Source organism: Bos taurus, chromosome 9 (genome assembly GCF_002263795.3).
Source record: "Bos taurus isolate L1 Dominette 01449 registration number 42190680 breed Hereford chromosome 9, ARS-UCD2.0, whole genome shotgun sequence".
In the NCBI taxonomy this organism is placed as follows: domain Eukaryota; kingdom Metazoa; phylum Chordata; class Mammalia; order Artiodactyla; family Bovidae; genus Bos; species Bos taurus.
In genome coordinates, this window is record NC_037336.1 from 20,506,759 (window position 1) to 20,526,410 (window position 19,652).

At 37.1% G+C, this 19,652-nt stretch overlaps 1 long non-coding RNA gene across 1 annotated transcript in view; it reads left to right on the forward strand.

Annotated features, from left to right (window-relative positions):
* The window catches only part of LOC132346204 (uncharacterized), a 62,944-nt gene extending 44,056 nt beyond the window's left edge, over positions 1-18,888 (forward strand). The window contains exon 5 of the long non-coding RNA XR_009495971.1: positions 18,655-18,888. This is a non-coding gene — a long non-coding RNA (uncharacterized lncRNA). The remainder of the gene's footprint in view (positions 1-18,654) is intronic.
* Positions 18,889-19,652: the final 764 nt, after the last annotated feature.

The following is a 19,652-nucleotide window of genomic DNA, read 5'->3' on the forward strand; positions in this document are numbered from 1 at the left end:
TGGTGGGCTGCCGTCTATGGGGTCGCACAGAGTCAGACACGACTGAAGCGACTTAGCAGCAGCAGCAGCAGCAGTTTCTCCTAAGATGCAAAGGGTTTGAGCTGACATTGGGCTCCCCAGTCTGGGAGTCCTGCACTGCTAAGATGAGCCCCCCAGAACATCTGGCTTTGAAAGCCAGTACAGTTTACTTTTAGGGGAGCCAGAGGCCTGTGTCTAGCAGAGACTCCTCTTGAAGAGCTCACATAAAATCCTACAAGATTCCAGACCTAGGGCAAAAGCCATAATTTGAAGGAATCTGGGGTCAGCCATACTTCCTGATCTTGGAGGGTCTCCTAGAGAGGCAAGAGGCAACTGGAGCTCATGCTAGGGACATAGGCACTGGCAGAAGCTACTTCAGGGGGCTTGATCTACCATGAGGACACTGGTACTAGCAAGAGCTTCTTTGGAGACCTACCTCTAGCTTATTAACCTTGGGACCCAGCCCTGCCCCCAGCCACTAGCTGTTAGACACCACTTCCTCAGGCCAAGGAAATAATTGCATGGACACAGTTTTCCCCACCAGCAGACAGGCTGCATTAAAACCACTGAGCCCACAGTTGGCCCTGGACATGGCCTTACCAACCAGAGGGCTCAGGAACTGACACCACATGCTATTATGTGGGGACTAGACCTGGGAAGCCCAGAGACCTGTAGCCAGAGACTCAGGGACCTGGGTCTACCCACCAGTGGGCAGGTACCAACCCCAGGATAACTACAGACCCACAACCTGTTATGGCAGGATCCAGCCCACTGACCAGAAGGCCAGAACCAGCTCTGGGACTGGAAGGGCCCCAACCCATCAGTTGGCCAACACAACCTTTGGACACTTGAAGCCCAGCACACAGCTCTGCCCACCAGTGGGCCAGCCATTAACCCTAGGACCTGTCTTCACCCACTCCTGGGCAGACACTAGCCCTGAGATCTCCTGGGCTCCGATTCCACCCATCAGTGAGACAGCAAGCCCTGGGGCTCCCCAAAGACCTGAAATTAGCCACCCCACCAATCAGTGATGGGCAGCTTCTGTACAAGGCAGGGCCTGGCAACCAAACAGAGCAAGAGCCGGCCATGCCTACCACACTGCCCGCAATAGTCAACCTGCCACAGTAGAAAAATCCATTCAGTCCAAAAAGGAGGCACCCCTAGAGCATATAGCTCTGGTGACCAGAGAGGATTGTGCCACTGTGATGCATAAGAGGAATCCTACAAAAAAAGCCATTTCTCCAAGGTCAGGAAACAAAAGCAACTTGCTAGATACATAGAAATAAAAAGAGCTTGATAGAAAAAATGAAGGGACAGAGGAACATGTTCATAATGAAGGGACAAGATAAAACCCCAGAAAAATTAGTGAAGTGGAAATATGCAATCTACCTGAGAAGGAGTTCAAGGCAATCATGATAAAAGTGATCATTAGACTCAGAGAAAGGATGGATAAACAGAATGAGAAGTCAAGATTATCCTTCCCACTCCACCCTGGCAGCTTGGCTGGATTGGTCATGGTCACCAGCCAGAGTTGCTGGCTCTGCAACTTCTCAAAGGCTGGTCACAGCTCCTTTCTTTGTATCCGGCACTGGTGTCTCCAGCCTACCCCAGAAGTTAAAAGTTTTTAACAAAAAGAAAACATTAACCAAATAGAGATAAAGAAAGCAGCAACTGAAATGAAATATACTAGATTGAATTAAGAGTAGATTCATTGACACAAATGGATCACTGAGCTGAAAGACAGAGTAATGAAAATCATGAGAACTGAGCAGAAAAAAAGAATAAAAAGAAAGGGCAGTTTGACAGACCTCTGAGACGACACCGAGCAAACTAACATTTTTGTTACAGGGGTACCAAATGGAGATGAAAGAGCAAAAGAGACAGAGAACATATTTGAAGACTCATAGCTGAAAACTTTCCTAAGCTGGGAAAGGAAACACACATCCAAGCGTAGGAAGCACAGGGTCTCAAACAAGGTCAACCCATGGAGGACCACACCAAGACAAATTGTAGTTAAAATGCCAAGTATTAAAGAGAATATTAAAAACAGCAACAAGTTACATATAAGGGAACTCCCCAAAGCCTATCAGCTGACTTTTCAGCAGAAACTCTGCTGGCCAAAAAGGCATGATATATTCAGACTGATGAAAAGGAAAAACCTGAAACCAAAAATATTTGGCAAGGTTCTCATTCAACTGTGATGGGGAGACCAAACATTTTTCAGATGAGCAAAAAGCTAAAAGAGGTAAGTACCACCAAAACAGCTTTATAAGAAATGTTAAAGGGACTTTAAGAGAAAAAGAAAAGGCCACAGTTAGAAAGATGTAAATTATGAAAGAAAAAAGCTCATTGGTAAAGGCAAACATATAGTAAAGGTAAGAAATTAATCACGTAAAAAGCTAGTAGAAAGGTTAAAAGACAAAAGTAGAGAAATCATCTGTTAAGCAGTTGAGGGATACACACAAAAAATAGATATTAATAAATCATGATGTCAAATATAGTAACTGTGAGGAAAATGAAAGTGAAAGTCATTCAGTCTTGTCTGTTTGTGACTCCATGGACTACAGTCCATGGAATTCTCCAGGCCAGAATACTGGAGTGGGTAGACTTTCCCTTCTCCAGGGGATCTTCCCAACCCAGGAATCAAACCCAGATCTTCCGCATTGCAGGTGGATTCTTTACCAGCTGAGCCATAAGGGAAGCCCAAGAATACTGGAGGGGTAGCCTATCCCTTCTCCAGGGGATCTTCCTTATACAGGAATCGAACTGGAGTCTTCTGTGTTGCAGGTAGATTCATTACCAGCTGAGCTACCAGGGAAGCCCCATCGTGAGGGGAGGAAATTAAAAATGCGGAGTGGTTAAATTGTTTGAAATTGACAGCTCAGCAACTGGGACTTCCTTGGCAGTCCGTGGTTAGGACACTGTGCTTCCACTTCAGGAAACATAGGTTTGATCCTTTGTTGGAGCTAAGATCTTGCATGCTGTGTGATACATGCACAGAGAAAAAGAAAGGAAAAACAGATCAGCAACTTAAAATAATAATAATCATATATTTATATGACTTGATTAAATTTAAAAGGTTTTGCATAGCCAAGGAAACGATCGACAAAATGAAAAGAATGTTTAATGAATGGGAAAAAAATACTTGTAAATTTCATGATGTGTAAGGGATTTTCAAAATATATGAAAAACTCATATAACTCAATGTAAAAAGTCCAATTAAAAATGGACAAATGCACAGAAGACCTGAGTAGACAGTTTTGCAAAGATAGCAAACACAAACCTGAAAAGATGCTCAATATCACTAATTATTAGAGAAATGCAAATCAAAAGAACAATAAAATATCACCTAACACCTGTCAGAATGGCTATCACCAAAATGACCACAATAATAAATGTTGGTGATAATGTGGAGAAAAGAGAACTTTGTACACCAGTGGTGAGAATGTAAATTGGTGCAGCCTCTGTGGAAAACCATATAGAGATTTCTCAAAAAACTAAAAATAGCACAATCATATGAACCAGCAATTCCATGGCTGGGCATATATGGGAAGAAAACAGTGATGAAAAAATACATGCACACCAATGTCATAGCAGCATTATTTACAATAGCCAGTGCATGGAAGCAATCTATCAATAGATGAATGGAGAAGGCTATGGCACCCCACTCCAGTACTCTTGCCTGGAAAATCCCATGGATGGAGGAGCCTGGTGGGCTGCAGTCCATGGGGTCGTGATGAGTCGGACATGACTGAGCGACTTCCCTTTCACTTTTCACTTTCATGCATTGGAGAAGGAAATGGCAACCCACTCCAGTGTCCTTGCCTGGAGAATCCCAGGGGCAGGGGAGCCTGGTGGGCTGCCGTCTATGGGGTCACACAGAGTCGGACACGACTGAAGTGACTTAGCAGTAGCAGCAGCATGGAAGCAATCTAAGTGTCTATCAATAGATAAAAGGACACATAAGATGTAATAAATACACACACAATGAAATACTATTCAGCCTTAAGAAAGAATGAAATTTTGCCATTTGCGACAACATGGATGGACCTGGAAGATATTATGTGTATATCATAGAAAGTTTATATATACTTGCATGTTATATTATGTATATATATATATGTTTAAAGTCAGAGAAAGCCGAATGCTGTATGTTGTCACTTATATGCAGGATCTAAAAAATCAAATTAGTGAATATCACAAAAATATAATAGATTCACAGATACAGAGAACAAATTAGTGGTTACCAGTGAGGAGAGGGTATAGGGGAGGGGCAAGAAAAGGGTAGGGAATACAGGAGTACAAACTGTTATGTATAAATACATAATACAAAGATATATTGTACAGTATAAGGAGTGTTGCTAATATTTTATAATAAATGGAGTATAATCTATAAACATTTGAGTCAGTATATTTTACACCTGAAGCTAACAATATTTCAGTGCAACGATACTAATAATTTTAATTTTAAAAGTTATAAAGTCAATGAAACACATTTCTGTGTTGCCAGTTTAAGGTTATTGCTTAAAATGATCATTGCTACTGAGCAACAGTGATTATATAAAAGAAAGTTAGCATTGTGCATGTCAAATTTAAAACTAACGCAATCTTGGTTTTGCTCACTTAATTAAATTAATCATGAGGAATATTTTTTTTGTCAATCTGAACTTATCCAATGGTTTTCCCTACTATAAAATAGCTGTTTTAAAATATTGTATCCTAAATCATTTTTCATAAAATATTAAGAAATATATACAATATTGTATATGTTCTGCATTAATAACCTTGTCAAATCTCAAAAGCATTCAAACACTAGAAGAATAATTATTTTTAAAAATTGATATAGTCAATTTTGATATTTGGCAAAACTAATACAATTTTGTAAAGTTTAAAAATAAAATAAAATTAAAAAAAAAAAGAAAAAAAATTGATATAGTCTCATTTTGAAAAAAAGCCAAGCAATTCATCAAAGTACAAAAGAATAATACATTCAGAATTTCATTACCCAGATACAATATATAATTAATAGTGCATCATACTACATTTTGCCCTATGTGTGCATGCGTATTTTTTGTATAGATGGATAGGGTTTTGATTAACATTGTTTTCAACTGCAAGTTACTGAAAGCTAAATCAATAGTGGTTTAAGTAAATACACCCCACATAACAACTTAGAGATGGTACAGTGCTTCAGTGATGAAATAAAAACTGTATCTTTTTGCTGTGTTATTATTAGTATGTCCTTTTTTGCCTTGTGGTGGTAAAATGGCTACTTTACATCCTGGCATCTATTCAAGGCATGAACAAAAGGGAATGCTGGCCAGAGATGTGCATTTCCTTTAGTATCAAAGAAGCAAACACTTTTCCAGGCAAATCTCATCTCCAGCAGATTTCTATTTGTGACCCATGAACCAGAACTATGCAACAATTCCATTTATAAACGGAAATGAAGCTGAAAAAGTGAGGAATTAGCTTGTAGCCTATATAAGAAAAGATTTTAAGGTAGAAATATTTTTAATAGAAAATCCATAAAAATGAAATCATATTTAATCTTGCTATTTTAAAGTAAAATATTTTAAATTTGGTTTTACAGAAGGAAAAACCCAGAGAGTAGAAGTCAAGGAAATATTGAACTTTTTCATAAATATATTTTCACTAAAATTCTTATTATTTTTTAAAATGTACTTGTAGTGTTAGAAAAAGTCAATGAAAGCTATTAACAGGTTTATATCATTATGTTTTTTAAACACCATATTTAATTTTTTACTGAACTGATTAACTTATGATATAAAATAAATTATCATGTTTATGTCACTCATAGCTTGATTTGTAAATTTATATTAATTGGCAGCTTTACATTGTTAAGATATTAAAAATTTACATTCTTTTTATATAACTCCCACAGTTACATGTTCAAATTGATCAATGGTTTATCCAGACATTGTATGATGACTTTTCCCTCACATTTATTTACCTTTGACTCTTAATTACCTTGATTACTTGATGGAACTTTAAAAAAATTTTTTTACACATTCTTAGGTGTTGAATTCTCCATTACTTAGCCTTTGATATTTTTTTTTCTAATTTTATTTTATTTTTAAACTTTACATAATTGTATTAGTTTTGCCAAATATCAAAATGAATCCGCCACAGGTATACATGTGTTCCCCATCCCGAACCCTCCTCCCTCCTCCCTCCCCATACCATCCCTCTGGGCCGTCCCAGTGCACCAGCCCCAATCATCCAGCATCGTGCATCGAACCTGGACTGGCAACTCGTTTCCTACATGATATTTTACATGTTTCATTGCCATTCTCCCAAATCTTCCCACCCTCTCCCTCTCCCACAGAGTCCATAAGACTGTTCTATACATCAGTGTCTCTTTTGCTGTCTCGTACACCGGGTTATTGTTACCATCTTTCTAAATTCCATATATATGCGTTAGTATACTGTATTTATGTTTTTCCTTCTGGCTTACTTCACTCTGTATAATAGGCTCCAGTTTCATCCACCTCATTAGAACTGATTCAAATGTATTCTTTTTAATGGCTGAGTAATACTCCATTATGTATATGTACCACTGCTTTCTTATCCATTCATCTGCTGATGGGCATCTAGGTTGCTTCCATGTCTTGGCTATTATAAACAGTGCTGCGATGAACATTGGGGTACATGTGTCTCTTTCCCTTCTGGTTTCCTCAGTGTGTATGCCCAGCAGTGGGGTTGCTGGATCATAAGGCAGTTCTATTTCCAGTTTTTTAAGGAATCTCCACACTGTTCTCCATAGTGGCTGTACTAGTTTGCACTCCCACCAACAGTGTAAGAGGGTTCCCTTTTCTCCACACCCTCTCCAGCATTTATTATTTGTAGACTTTTGGATCGCAGCCATTCTGACTGGTGTGAAATGGTACCTCATAGTGGTTTTGATTTGCATTTCTCTGATAATGAGTGATGTTGAGCATCTTTTCATGTGTTTGTTAGCCATCTGTATGTCTTCTTTGGAGAAATGTCTATTTAGTTCTTTGGCCCATTTTTTGATTGGGTCGTTTATTTTTCTAAGCAATTTATAGATTCAACGCAATCCCAATCAAGCTACCAACAGTATTCTTCACAGAGCTAGAACAAATAATTTCACAATTTATATGGAAATACAAAAAACCTCGAATAGCCAAAGCGATCTTGAGAAAGAAGAATGGAACTGGAGGAATCAACCTACCTGACTTCAGGCTCTACTACAAAGCCACAGTTATCAAGACAGTATGGTACTGGCACAAAGACAGAAATATTGATCAATGGAATAAAATAGAAAGCCCAGAGATAAATCCACGCACATATGGACACCTTATCTTTGACAAAGGAGGCAAGAATATACAATGGATTAAAGACAATCTCTTTAACAAGTGGTGCTGGGAAATCTGGTCAACCACTTGTAAAAGAATGAAACTGGACCACTTTCTAACACCATACACAAAAATAAACTCAAAATGGATTAAAGATCTAAACGTAAGACCAGAAACTATAAAACTCCTAGAGGAGAACATAGGCAAAACACTCTCCGACATACATCACAGCAGGATCCTCTATGACCCACCTCCCAGAATATTGGAAATAAAAGGAAAAATAAACAAATGGGACCTAATTAACCTTAAAAGCTTCTGCACATCAAAGGAAACTATTAGCAAGGTGAAAAGACAGCCTTCAGAATGGGAGAAAATAATAGCAAATGAAGCAACCGACAAACAACTAATCTCAAAAATATACAAGCAACTCCTACAGCTCAACTCCAGAAAAATAGCCTTTGATATTTTAAGAAATTGCCGCAGTCACCCTGATCAGTCAGCAGCCATCAAAACTGAGGCAAGACCCTCCACTGGCAAAAACATTATGACTTCCTAAAGGCTCAGAGGATAGTTAGCATTTTACATCAATAAATTAGATGGTAAAGAATCCACTTGCAATGTAGGAGACCTGGGATTGATACTTGGGTCAGGAAGATCCCCTGGAGAAGGGCATGGCAACCCACTCCAGTATTCTTGCCTGGGAAATCACATGGACAGAGGAGCCTGGTGGGCTACCGTCCATGGGGTCGCATACAGTCAGACACAACTAACACACTAGAACACCGTATATTTCTTTAGACATAATTCTATTGCACACATGATGGACTTCAGTACAGTGTACACATAACTTTTATATGCCTTAGGGAACCAGATTTTTCGCCTGACTCATTTTACTGAAGTATTCATCATTTTTGGTGGTCTGGGATCAAATGCACAATATCTTCAAGGTATGTATGCCTATATCTATTCATTGCTTTTATGACTAACAGCCAGAGTGGCTACTTGTAATATTTTCACTCATAGCATAAAAATTCCTACTTGTCTTTGGGCATTGCATGTTGCTATGAAGAAATCTGGGTTAGCCTGATTATTATTATTTTCTTTGTTTAGATGAATTGCCCTTTTGCTTATATTCTTGGAAATAGGTAACTACTTCTAAGTAATTAATGGAATATAAGACTCAAATTATGTTGTTTTATGGTGTTTGTTCTCAAACTGGTTTAATTTCATTTAATGCTCACAGCAAGCCCATAAAAGAAATATTATCTCTGTCTTTTAAAAGACTAAAATTCAAACAATATAATTGACTTTTCTAATTCTTCGAGGTAATTTTAAACTAAAATTACCCCTCCCTCCCAATAAAACTAACTCCAGATTCAGTGCTCTTTCTATTATACAGCTTTGTATCATGATTATGAAAAGACTGTTTCTGGTTGACATCTCTTCTACCTTTCATGATTTAGTCTGGTAGGATGTATATTTCTAGGAATATATTTATTTCTTCTAGATGTCCAATTTGTTGGTGTATAAATGTTCATAGTATTCACATGATTCTTTGTACTGTGTGATATTATTTTTAATTTCTACTTTTTCAATTTGTAATATTATTGAGTCTTTTCACTCTTTTTCTTGATTCTTCTAGGTAAAGTTTCATCTTTTTTTTTTTTTTATCTTTTCAAAGAACCAACTCTTGGCTTTATTAATATGTTCCATTATTTTTCTAATCTCTGTTTATACCTGTTCATGTTTAGTTCCTTCAGCTAACCTCACCTCTTTTGTTCTTTTTCTAATCAAAAAGTGCCTCCATCTGTACCCCAACTCCCTTCTCTGTATCTGATTCCCATAAGCTGAGTTCTGAAGATTCTCCCAGTGATGAGATCCAGAGTAGGACTCCCACAAAACCTCTCACTATGCTGAGGAAGCTAGATGTCCACCTTGTGTGTGTGTGTGTGTGTGTGTTTTGTTTTGTTTTGTTTTTCCATATATATACTGGAGAAACTCTAGGCCTGGGGAAGCCCTCTTGGTGCAGCAGCTGTGCCATTTTGAAGAAGGGGTGACAGCATCAAAGTGTAGCCACTTCTGTTACTCTTCCCATGGGGTCCTTCTTGGTCCCTGATATCCAGAAATGTGCTTTAGCATTACCTTCAAGTGCTGGGATTTTCACTCTGGCGTCTTATCTATGGATAGTTGCTACTTCATCTTTGACTAGAAAGGACTAACACTGAAAATGACATCTCTCCTATGTTGACTATTTTAAAGAAAGAAGCAGCTGTACTTGGTGAGAAATAAGGAAAATCTGTCCTTGGGTTAAAACGCACGGTGTTAAACTGCATGGTGGATAACAGTTTGTAAATCAATAAAAATAATTTAAATATATTTCTAGAAAAACTTTTCTTATATTTGTATATAAAAATAAAATACTGAGTTAGTAACTTTTATATTTTAATGCGAGTGCTAAGTTGCTTCAGTCATATCTGACTCTGGGTGACTCTATGTACTGTATAGCCTGCCAGGATCCTCTGTCCATGAGATTCTCCAGGCAAGAATAATTGCCATGCTCTCCTCCAGGGGATCTTCCCAACCCAGAGATCGAACCCACGTTTCTTACATCTAACCTGCATTGACAGATGGGTTGCTTACCACTAGCGCCATATATTTTAATGGAAGGAAATAAATCAATAAACATCTGTAGACTGTATGATGGCCAGGTAAAATATATGTTATTATAACAGCAACGGTTCAGATAGTTTCATAATTTTTAATGATTATTCTTTTTATCAATATATCATATATATCATTGATATATCATATCAATATATCAATATATATATGCCTTATGGAGAGTTCATTAAGTTTTCAGTTATTACGAGACTTTACTCTGGGAATTCACATCTGATTCAGAGGGTATATTTTGCAGAATTAACATGTTGCCTATTCTTTTTTTGAAGTTGGAAAAAATAATATGCAGGGATTAAGAAAATAAAGAACATTATATTTAAAAATAGAGGCTGGATAATTTTAATTCAGTTCCTTTATTTTCCTGTGCATTGGTGGAAATCTGAGCTTCAACTTTATGTAACTTTTCCTAAATGGCATGCTAGAGTCAATAATTTCCATTTTTATTAGAAACTAAAATAGGGTGAGAGAAAATTCAGCTAATCTGCAGAATGATAACAGTGTTATGTGTTTTTTTCCCCATCCCTTTTCCGAAACAGACAGTCACAGAAAGTTAGAACTGGAAGGAAACTGAGAGGGCAGTTATAACCCCCTCCTCCCATCCTTTATCTAAAAAGAAACAAAGATTAATTGCTTAGTGGAGCTAAGAAAATGAGTTAGGTTTCTTCAGTTCTATTCAAATGCCAGTTAAGACTGAAACACCATAAGCTGGTTGAAGAAAGATCAATTACTACTTCTGGTTCAGGCCACAGTCAACATCTAGAAGTCCTGGGAGGTTGTTGTTGTTCAGCCTCTCGGTCATGTCTGACTGTTTGCAACTCCATGGACTGCAGCACGCCAGGCTTCCTGGTCCTTCACCATCTCCTGGAGCTGGCTCAAACTCATGTCCACCGAGTCAGTGATGCCATCCAACCATTTTATCCTCTGTCATCCCCGTCTCCTGCCTTCTCTTTCCCAGCATTAGGGTTTTTTCCAAAGAGTCAGCTCTCTGCATCAGGTGGCCAAAGTATTGGAGCTTCAGCTTCAGCATCAGTCCTTGCAGTGAATATTCAGGGTTGATTTCCTTTAGGATTGACTGGGATTTTGATCTTCTTGCAGTCCAAGGGAGTCTCAAGAGTCTTCTCAATACCACAATTCAAAAGCACCAGTTCTTTGGCACTCAGCCTTCTTCATGGTCCAACTCTCACATCCATACATGACTACTGGAAAAATCATCACTTTGACTATATAGACATTTGTTAGCAAATAATGTCTCTGCTTTTTAATACTCTAAGTTTGTTATAGCTTTTCTTCTAAGGAGCAAGCATCTTTTAATTTCATGGCTGTAGTTACCATCCTCAGTTTTTAGAGGCCAAGAAAATAAAGTCTGTCACTGTTTCCATTGTTTCCCCATCTATTCCCCATCTATTTGTCATGAAGTGATGGGACCAGATACCATGATCTTCTCAACTGAAAGGCTGAGCAGCCTATATTCCTGCAAGAAAAGTTAATCAGAAAACGAGATGAAAGAGAGATACAAGTGCAAGGAAGTAAAAGACTGTGCTGGCTTATTCTCTGTCACTCTGCCCTTTCACTTCCATCAGATAGATGATGGCTACCTTAACTTTTGTCCATCTTTTCTGCTGTTGTGGATGAATGTCTACCTTACTACTTTAGCCCAGAAGACACATTAGTGACAAGAAGGACTTAATCCTTAATTGAGAGAACTCTACTCAATACTTTTAATAACCTATAAGAGGCACAGTGGTAAAGAATCCATAATGTAGGAGAATCAAGAGACTTGGATTTGATCCCTGGGTCAGGAATATCCCCTGGAGTAGAAAATAACAACCCACTCCAGTATTCTTGCCTGGAAAAATCCCATAGACAGAGGAGCCTAGTGGGCTATAGTCCATGGAGTTGCAAAGAGTCAGACATGACTGAGTGACTGAGCAACTGAGCATGCATGTATAAACAAATCACTGAGTTATACACCTAAAATGAACACAACATGGTAAACCAACTATTCTTCAATTAAAAAAGAAAAAAATAGTGGCTTATTTTTGCTCTTTTAATACAATCTGATTATAATAATGGGGTGTCTTCACATACAAAACCCTATTCATCTTCCAGATCTATCTCATATATGCAATTCTGCAACTACAGATTCAACAAACCTCAGATCATATACTATTATGCTTGGTTGAATCTGTGGATGCAGAATTTGCAGATTCAGATTATGGGACTTGAGCATACATGGATTTTGGTTTCTGAAACACAGCTCCCACTGAAGGATGACTACACTACAATAAGTTAGTGTAAATTCATGAGATACAATATACATATAAAATTTATATATTAAATTTATATAAAAATTTATGTCATTGATAATTTTAATATAAGTATACATTATATTGGGCTTCCCTGATGGCTCACACAGATGGCTCAGTAAAGAGTCTGCCTGCAATGCGGGAGACCTAGGTTTGATCTTTGGGTTGGGAAGACCCCCTGGAGAAGGAAATAGCAACCCACTCCAATATTCTTGCTTGGAGAATCCCATGAACTGGGGAGCCTGGCAGGCTACAGTCCATCGGGTCACAAAGAGTTGGACATTATATTATATATTATATTACATTATATATATATTATAATATAATACATTATATTGTAATAGCTCTGTCAACCTTCACAGCTTGTCTTTCATGAAGCTTCTCTTGAAACTAAATAACAGGAAGGAAAAAGAAGTTGAAGTAAAAGATAACATAGTCTAAATTTAAGCTTAGAGGAGCATATAGTTACTGAAGCCCAGTACGTTCACTGCTTTAAATTGATGGGCAATGGGTAAACACAGGTAAATAAAGAAAATTCAGTTATGTCACCCCACTCCACTACTCTTGCCTGGAAAATCCCATGGATGGAGGAGCCTGGTAGGCTGCAGTCCATGGGGTCGCTAAGAGTCAGACACGACTGAGCGACTTCACTTTGACTTTTCACTTTCATGCGTTGGAGAAGGAAATGGCAACCCACTCCAGTGTTCTTGCCTGGAGAATCCCAGGGATGGGGGAGCCTGGTGGGCTGCTGTCTATGGGGTAGCACAGAGTCGGACACGACTGAAGTGACTTAGCAGCAGCAGTTCTTCTTTAAAGATAATATTAGTTTATGTTATTTTCCGGTGCCAGGTAAAAATTAATATGACTTCCACCCCCACCCAATAAAGTGGGTCATATTCTCCCTTGGGGTCTACTTGTTGTTGTTTTTGATTTATTAGATCCAATGAACTTTGGCACCAACTAAAGAATTGATCGATCTGGCATTACTTTAGTCGCTCCTTGCTTTCCAGTTATTTGCTATCATTTTCTAGCTATGAAATGTAAAGCTAGCCAAGTAATCTGCCTCTTAACCCAGTCACTTTAGTTCCTGGGCTGAATCCAGTCCCACACATGGATGAAAACAAATCACATTTGAATTCTCAACCAAGGGAAATGTCTTTCTGGTGTGATCCAGAAGAGTTCTGAATAGCAAAATTGTGTTATGAGTAAGGTTTGTTAATATCCAATGAGTTTGGCAGGGTGTCACTTCTTAGTACCCCATGAGGGGGCTTGTGAGTGTAAAGTAGGATCTTTTGCAAGAGACTAAAGTTTATTAGTCATATTTACTTACCTTATAAAACCAAAATTATTATCTCTCAATTGTTTTGAAGACAGCTGCAACTAACATGTCTGTCCCTCTGGGTACTCTGAGACTTGAGTTATATTTTCTCAACTCTTTGGAACAGTTTAGACCCTGGCTACCACACTGCTATATTGCAGCAAACAGATTATTCAGAGCATATTATTATTATGATTCACCACACAGAGGGAACTTCAGATTTAAGAAATTTCCAACATCTTACAAAATGGAAAACCATAAAACAGTGGTGTAACCATCTCTGCTTTTACCAGAAAGGGACTATATTGAATGGAGACTTGGATTTGAGATACAAATTATTATTTTTTTTGATCGGGAAAGTTGATTCTTAGAATAGAACAGAATAGTCTGAATCCAAGAATATAAAAAGGGGGAACCCAACCTGCACATGGATTCAGACTCCAGTTTCCTTTTCCCATTGGGATGCAAATATCATGTTGGTAGTTAACACATGTGTCACGAATGTCTTATACTTATAGTACAATGATGACTAATTGTAAAGTAACATATTCCACTTCATTTTTTATGTCCTTGTAGTATTTATTCCTTTTTTCAAAAGTTGAATTTATTAGTATAGGTCAGAGGTTAACAAACTTTTCCCATAGAGTGCCAGGTAAGTAAATTTTTTAGATTTTTTGGCTGTACAATCTCTGTTACAAAAACTCAGAATTTGCTGTGGTAGCTTAAAAGCAGCCAGAGACATTGTGTATATGGATGTGTATGCTGTGTTTCCCTATTTTTTGTGTCCCAGACGAGGAAGTGAATGAAGGTGGCCTGCTTTACACCCCTGGTTTAAGGTTATTCCCAATTTTGACAAAAGGCCAGAGATGAACTCTCTAAGGTTCTTAATCTTCGTTATATTTTTTAAAATATACTAGAGCCTTAGAATCATATAGAATTATATTTTTGTATGACTTGACTCACCTGTGTAAAACTTGCAGCAGATTAATGATAAAGATTGTCTAATGTGAAACATTTTGAGGTGTCTTAACTCTCAACTCTTGTTTTTGTTAACATATAACTAATTTGACAGTTCATTTATTAATATAAATTTTTGTAATATTATTTTTACAATTTTATATAATTTTAATATATTCTATATCCTGCAAATACTCTCCTGTGAGGTATCTAAACACCATCACATTTTCTCTGTTACTACATCAAACCTGAGCTTCATATAGGAAGTTGTTCGTTAAGGTCTCTGCTGAACATATTCATACAATGTCTGAATTATTCCTGAATCACAGTGAGGAAACTTCCTTAACAATAGATAATTAGGAATTTTCATAGGCTAACTTGGAGGAGAAACTTGGCAAAGGTGGTTGCCTGGGCCATTCATAGACCTTTCAGTATTAGATGTTATTATACAAAATAAACCAATTCATGTACTTTGCCCTAAAGTGCATATTTGCCATCTTTGCTTTTTTATATATTCAAAAAGGCAAGTAGACCAATAAGTTTCCTTGGTTTCGTCTGTCAGACTTCTGTTATTTACTTTACTTTTAATTTCCTCTCATTGTCTCTTTGTTACAGTATAAATGGCTCATAATCAAATACTTTTTTAAAATTTGCTAATTGACATTATTTGACAATATCCTAGAGTGTCAGAGGAAAAAAGACTTAAAAGACACGTGTTTTCTCATGAAAAGATGCTCAACATCACTCATTATCAGAGAAATGCAAATCAAAACCACTATGAGGTACCATTTCACACCAGTCAGAATGGCTGCGATCCAAAAGTCTACAAATAATAAATGCGGGAGGGGGTGTGGAGAAAAGGGAACCCTCTTATACTGTTGGTGGGAATGCAAACTAGTACAGCCACTATGGAGAACAGTGTGGAGATTCCTTAAAAAACTGGAAATAGAACTGCCTTATGATCCAGCAATCCCACTGCTGGGCATACACACTGAGGAAACCAGAAGGGAAAGAGACACGTGTACCCCAATGTTCATCGCAGCACTGTTTATAATAGCCAGGACATGGAAGCAACCTAGATGCCCATCAGCAGATGAATGGATAAGAAAGCAGTGGTACATATACACAATGGAGTATTACTCAGCCATTAAAAAGAATACATTTGAATCAGTTCTAATGAGGTGGATGAAACTGGAGCCTATTATACAGAGTGAAGTAAGCCAGAAAGAAAAACACCAATACAGTATACTAACACATATATATGGAATTTAGAAAGATGGTAACAATAACCCTGTATACGAGACAACAAAAGAGACACTGATGTATAAAACAGTCTTATGGACTCTGTGGGAGAGGGAGAGGGTGGGAAGATTTGGGAGAATGGCATTTAAACATGTATAATATCATGTATGAAACGAGTTGCCAGTCCAGGTTTGATGCAGGATACAGGATGCTTGGGGCTAGTGCACTGGGACGACCCAGAGGGATGATATGGGGAGGGAGGAGGGTGGAGGGTTCAGGATGGGGAACACATGTATACCTGTGGCAGATTCATTTTGATATTTGGCAAAACTAATACAATTTTGTAAAGTTTAAAAATAAAATAAAAAAAAATGACATGTGTTTTCTCTCATCATTCACTGCAGGTTGTAAATATCATCCATAAATTTTTTAAAAAGGTTTTTTGATGTGGATCTTTTTTTAAAGTCTTTTATTGAATCAATTACAATATTGCTTCTTTTTTTTTTTTTCTGGCCAATGGGATCTTAGCTCTCTGACCAGGGACGAAACCTGCACCCCCTGCATTGGAAGGCAGAGTCTTGGCCCCTGGACTGCTAGGGTAGTCCCCTATACATAGTTTTAAACATTTTTTTTTTTTCTATTGGAGACTCATGGGCATTTTACACTCATATTATTGCCAGCAAATAATCGGCAGAGAACTGTTACTTGCCTAACAAATTTAGCACATAATAAGTCCTATATTAAAACAATTTAAAGAGATTACTTCTAAAAGTAGGCTCTCTATAACTACTGAATATTCTACTTCCATACTTTTTGAATAGTGATATGGAATATTCAGAGTGACATGCACCCACATTCTGAGTTTATTGAATTTAAGCACAGCATAAGGATTTTTCTTCAGTGAATATTAATAAGAGGCAGAAAAGTCCATGAAACTCATCATGTGTTAAGCTGTGGTTTTTCTGACTTTTTCAGTGTGCTTTGCATCTTTTGTTAGTAGTTTACTGTATACTCTGTTAATTAAAACAAAACAAGGACCTACCAAGGGACAAAAAGAAAGAGAGAAAAGAAATCATACTCTATGGCTTAAATGCTTTAAAAAGAGTCAATTTTCATTGTCCTCTTACTGATATCCAGTGGTAGCCCAATAGGAGTGATTTAACTGCACACAATACAGGGACTGCATTTTCTGTGTGTGCTAAGTAGCTTCAGTCATGTCCAGCTTTTTGCAAAACTATGAACTGTAACTCACCAGTCTCCTCTGTCTGTGGGACTCTCCAGGCAAGAATACTGGAGTGCTTGCCACGGACTTCTCCATGGAATCTTCCCGACCCAGGGATTGAACTTGCGTCTCTTTTATCTCCTGCATTGGCAAGTAAGTTCTTTACCACTAGTACCACCTGGGAAGCATTTTCTATAGATAAATTAAAAAAAATGATGAAACTGACTCTTTATTTTTAAACACTACATTGTCCTGCCATTCTAAATAATGTCAATGATTAAAGTATTCATTACTCCCAATTTTTTGTTTGCCTAAGCTCTAAGTAGGGAGGGATTGCCAAACTATGCCCTATGGGCCATATCCAGAATACAACATAATATCATTTTATATATAAAATGATATTGTGCTATGTTCGTTGACCAAAAATTGTGAATTTTTTTTTCTCTTTTTATATAACTATGCAGGCTTTCCAGGTGGCTCAGTGGTAAAGAATTGGCCAGGCAGTGCAGGAGATGCTGAAGACCTGGGTTCGATCCCTGGGTTGAGAAGATCCCCTGAAGAAGGAAATGACAACCCATTCCAGCACTCTTGCCTGGAAAATTCCATGGACAGAGGAGCCTGGTGGGCTACAGTGCATGGGTTTACAAAGACCAACCCTGCAAATTACCTACAAACTATTCTCAGTTTTGCTTTTGGCCTGCAAAAAAGCCTAAAAGTTTTACTATCTGGCTCTTAAAAGAAACAGTTTGTTAACCCTTAAACAATTGTTGTACTTAATGTCTCATTTCTATGTATGTAATATATAATAAACTTCAGATTTAGAAGGTTGAAATGAGCACATTTTGATTATTTATCTTTTAACAGCATTGCTACTTTGGGAAGAAATTGTAAAGAAAGCTCCCAACACTCAAGCTTACAGTAGTTTTGAGTAAGTTCATAATGATTTGGAACCATCTGAACTACCTTTTGGAGAAGGAAATGGCAACCCACTCCAGTGTTCTTGCCTGGAGAATCCCAGGGATGGGGGAGCCTGGTGGGCTGCCGTCTATGGGGTCGCACAGAGTCGGACACGACTGAAGCGACTTAGCAGAACTACCTTTGGGTCCTGTCAGTACCTCTAATCCTGTGGTACTACATGTTCTTATATTTAAGCCTTTTAAGTAAACAATGATAGCACACTGATTATAAATACAAACAGAACTACAGTTATTTCAATTGTGCCATTCTCTGTAACCACAAAAATATTTGCAAGCAACAATTAACTTCCAAGAGTGAAATACAAAAATCTAAGATTATTCCCCAATGATTGGTGATGGGCAACATCTATGAAGAATATTAGCCATACAACAATAAAATGTAAGGAAATTGGTATTTACAGAGAAAAAGGACACAAATATTAAAGAAAACTCTTATAAATGACAAAAGATGATCTTACACTGCCAGAAGAAATAAAGACATCTAAGTTGAATGTAATCATTGTTTTTACCAAAAGTTGAATGTTTTTTCCTAAAAAAGTGGACCAAATAATGTCAGTGTTTGTCATCATTGAATCTTTTCCTCTGATTTTCACAGGAAGAGAAGAAAACTTGGAAGTTTTTACAGGATGTAATCAAGATTTATGATGAGTTTTTCTGGTGAAGACATTTTAGTGAAACTTGTTCAAGTACAAAGGCATTTGAAAGCTTCTAGAACCAATTCTGATGAAATCAGGCCTTCAATAATATTGCAGATTCTGAAATTCAGTGTAAAATGGGGTTTTCAGTAATTTCTACCCAGCTTGTTTTTAACACTTTTCTAACCTATTTATGTGTCTGGTGATTCATCAGTTAATTAAATAAGCATTAATAAAAAAGTTTGTTTTCCATAATCTGTGAATGAATATAGATGGACAAAAAGCTGCTTATATATTGCCTATTGAACGTGTAAAGACAATCCATATTCATGACATCACTGATAATCACAATATTGTTACTATTTATTACTATGACAGCTCAATATGTAGGTATAAATTTTTTCCTACTCTGTCAAAAATACATGAATTAAAAAGTCCTTTGCTACTTTAATTTTTACTTTAATTTAAATTTTTAAAAATTTAATTAAAAAAACCCTTTCTATTATAATTTTTAATTTTGCTTTTATTACTGTAATGGTTTTATGTATATATAAAAGATGTATACATATATGTGATATAGATAAATATAGATATACAAAGTTAAATAAAAATAAAGTTTTGAAGTCTGCATTTATTTTCTTCCAATTGATATTATTTACTTCATATTATCATTTATTTTTTACTGAAAATAATTTTGTTGTATAGAAGAGGGAGCTCTTTAAAAATGAGATGTTTTATTTATCAAATATGCCAGCCTTGCCCCTGTCTTTCTATGTTTAGAGATTATAAAAAGTCAACTTTTCTTAGCTTATACTTCTATTTACTCTTCCAACACAATTAGTAGCACTTTGAACTGCCTTATCATCTTGAACTTTTCCAAATATTTCCTCATGTTTTTTTGTGGCCTACCAGATGTAGGTTAGTGGTTTGTTTACTTCTTTGACTGCCCATAATTTTG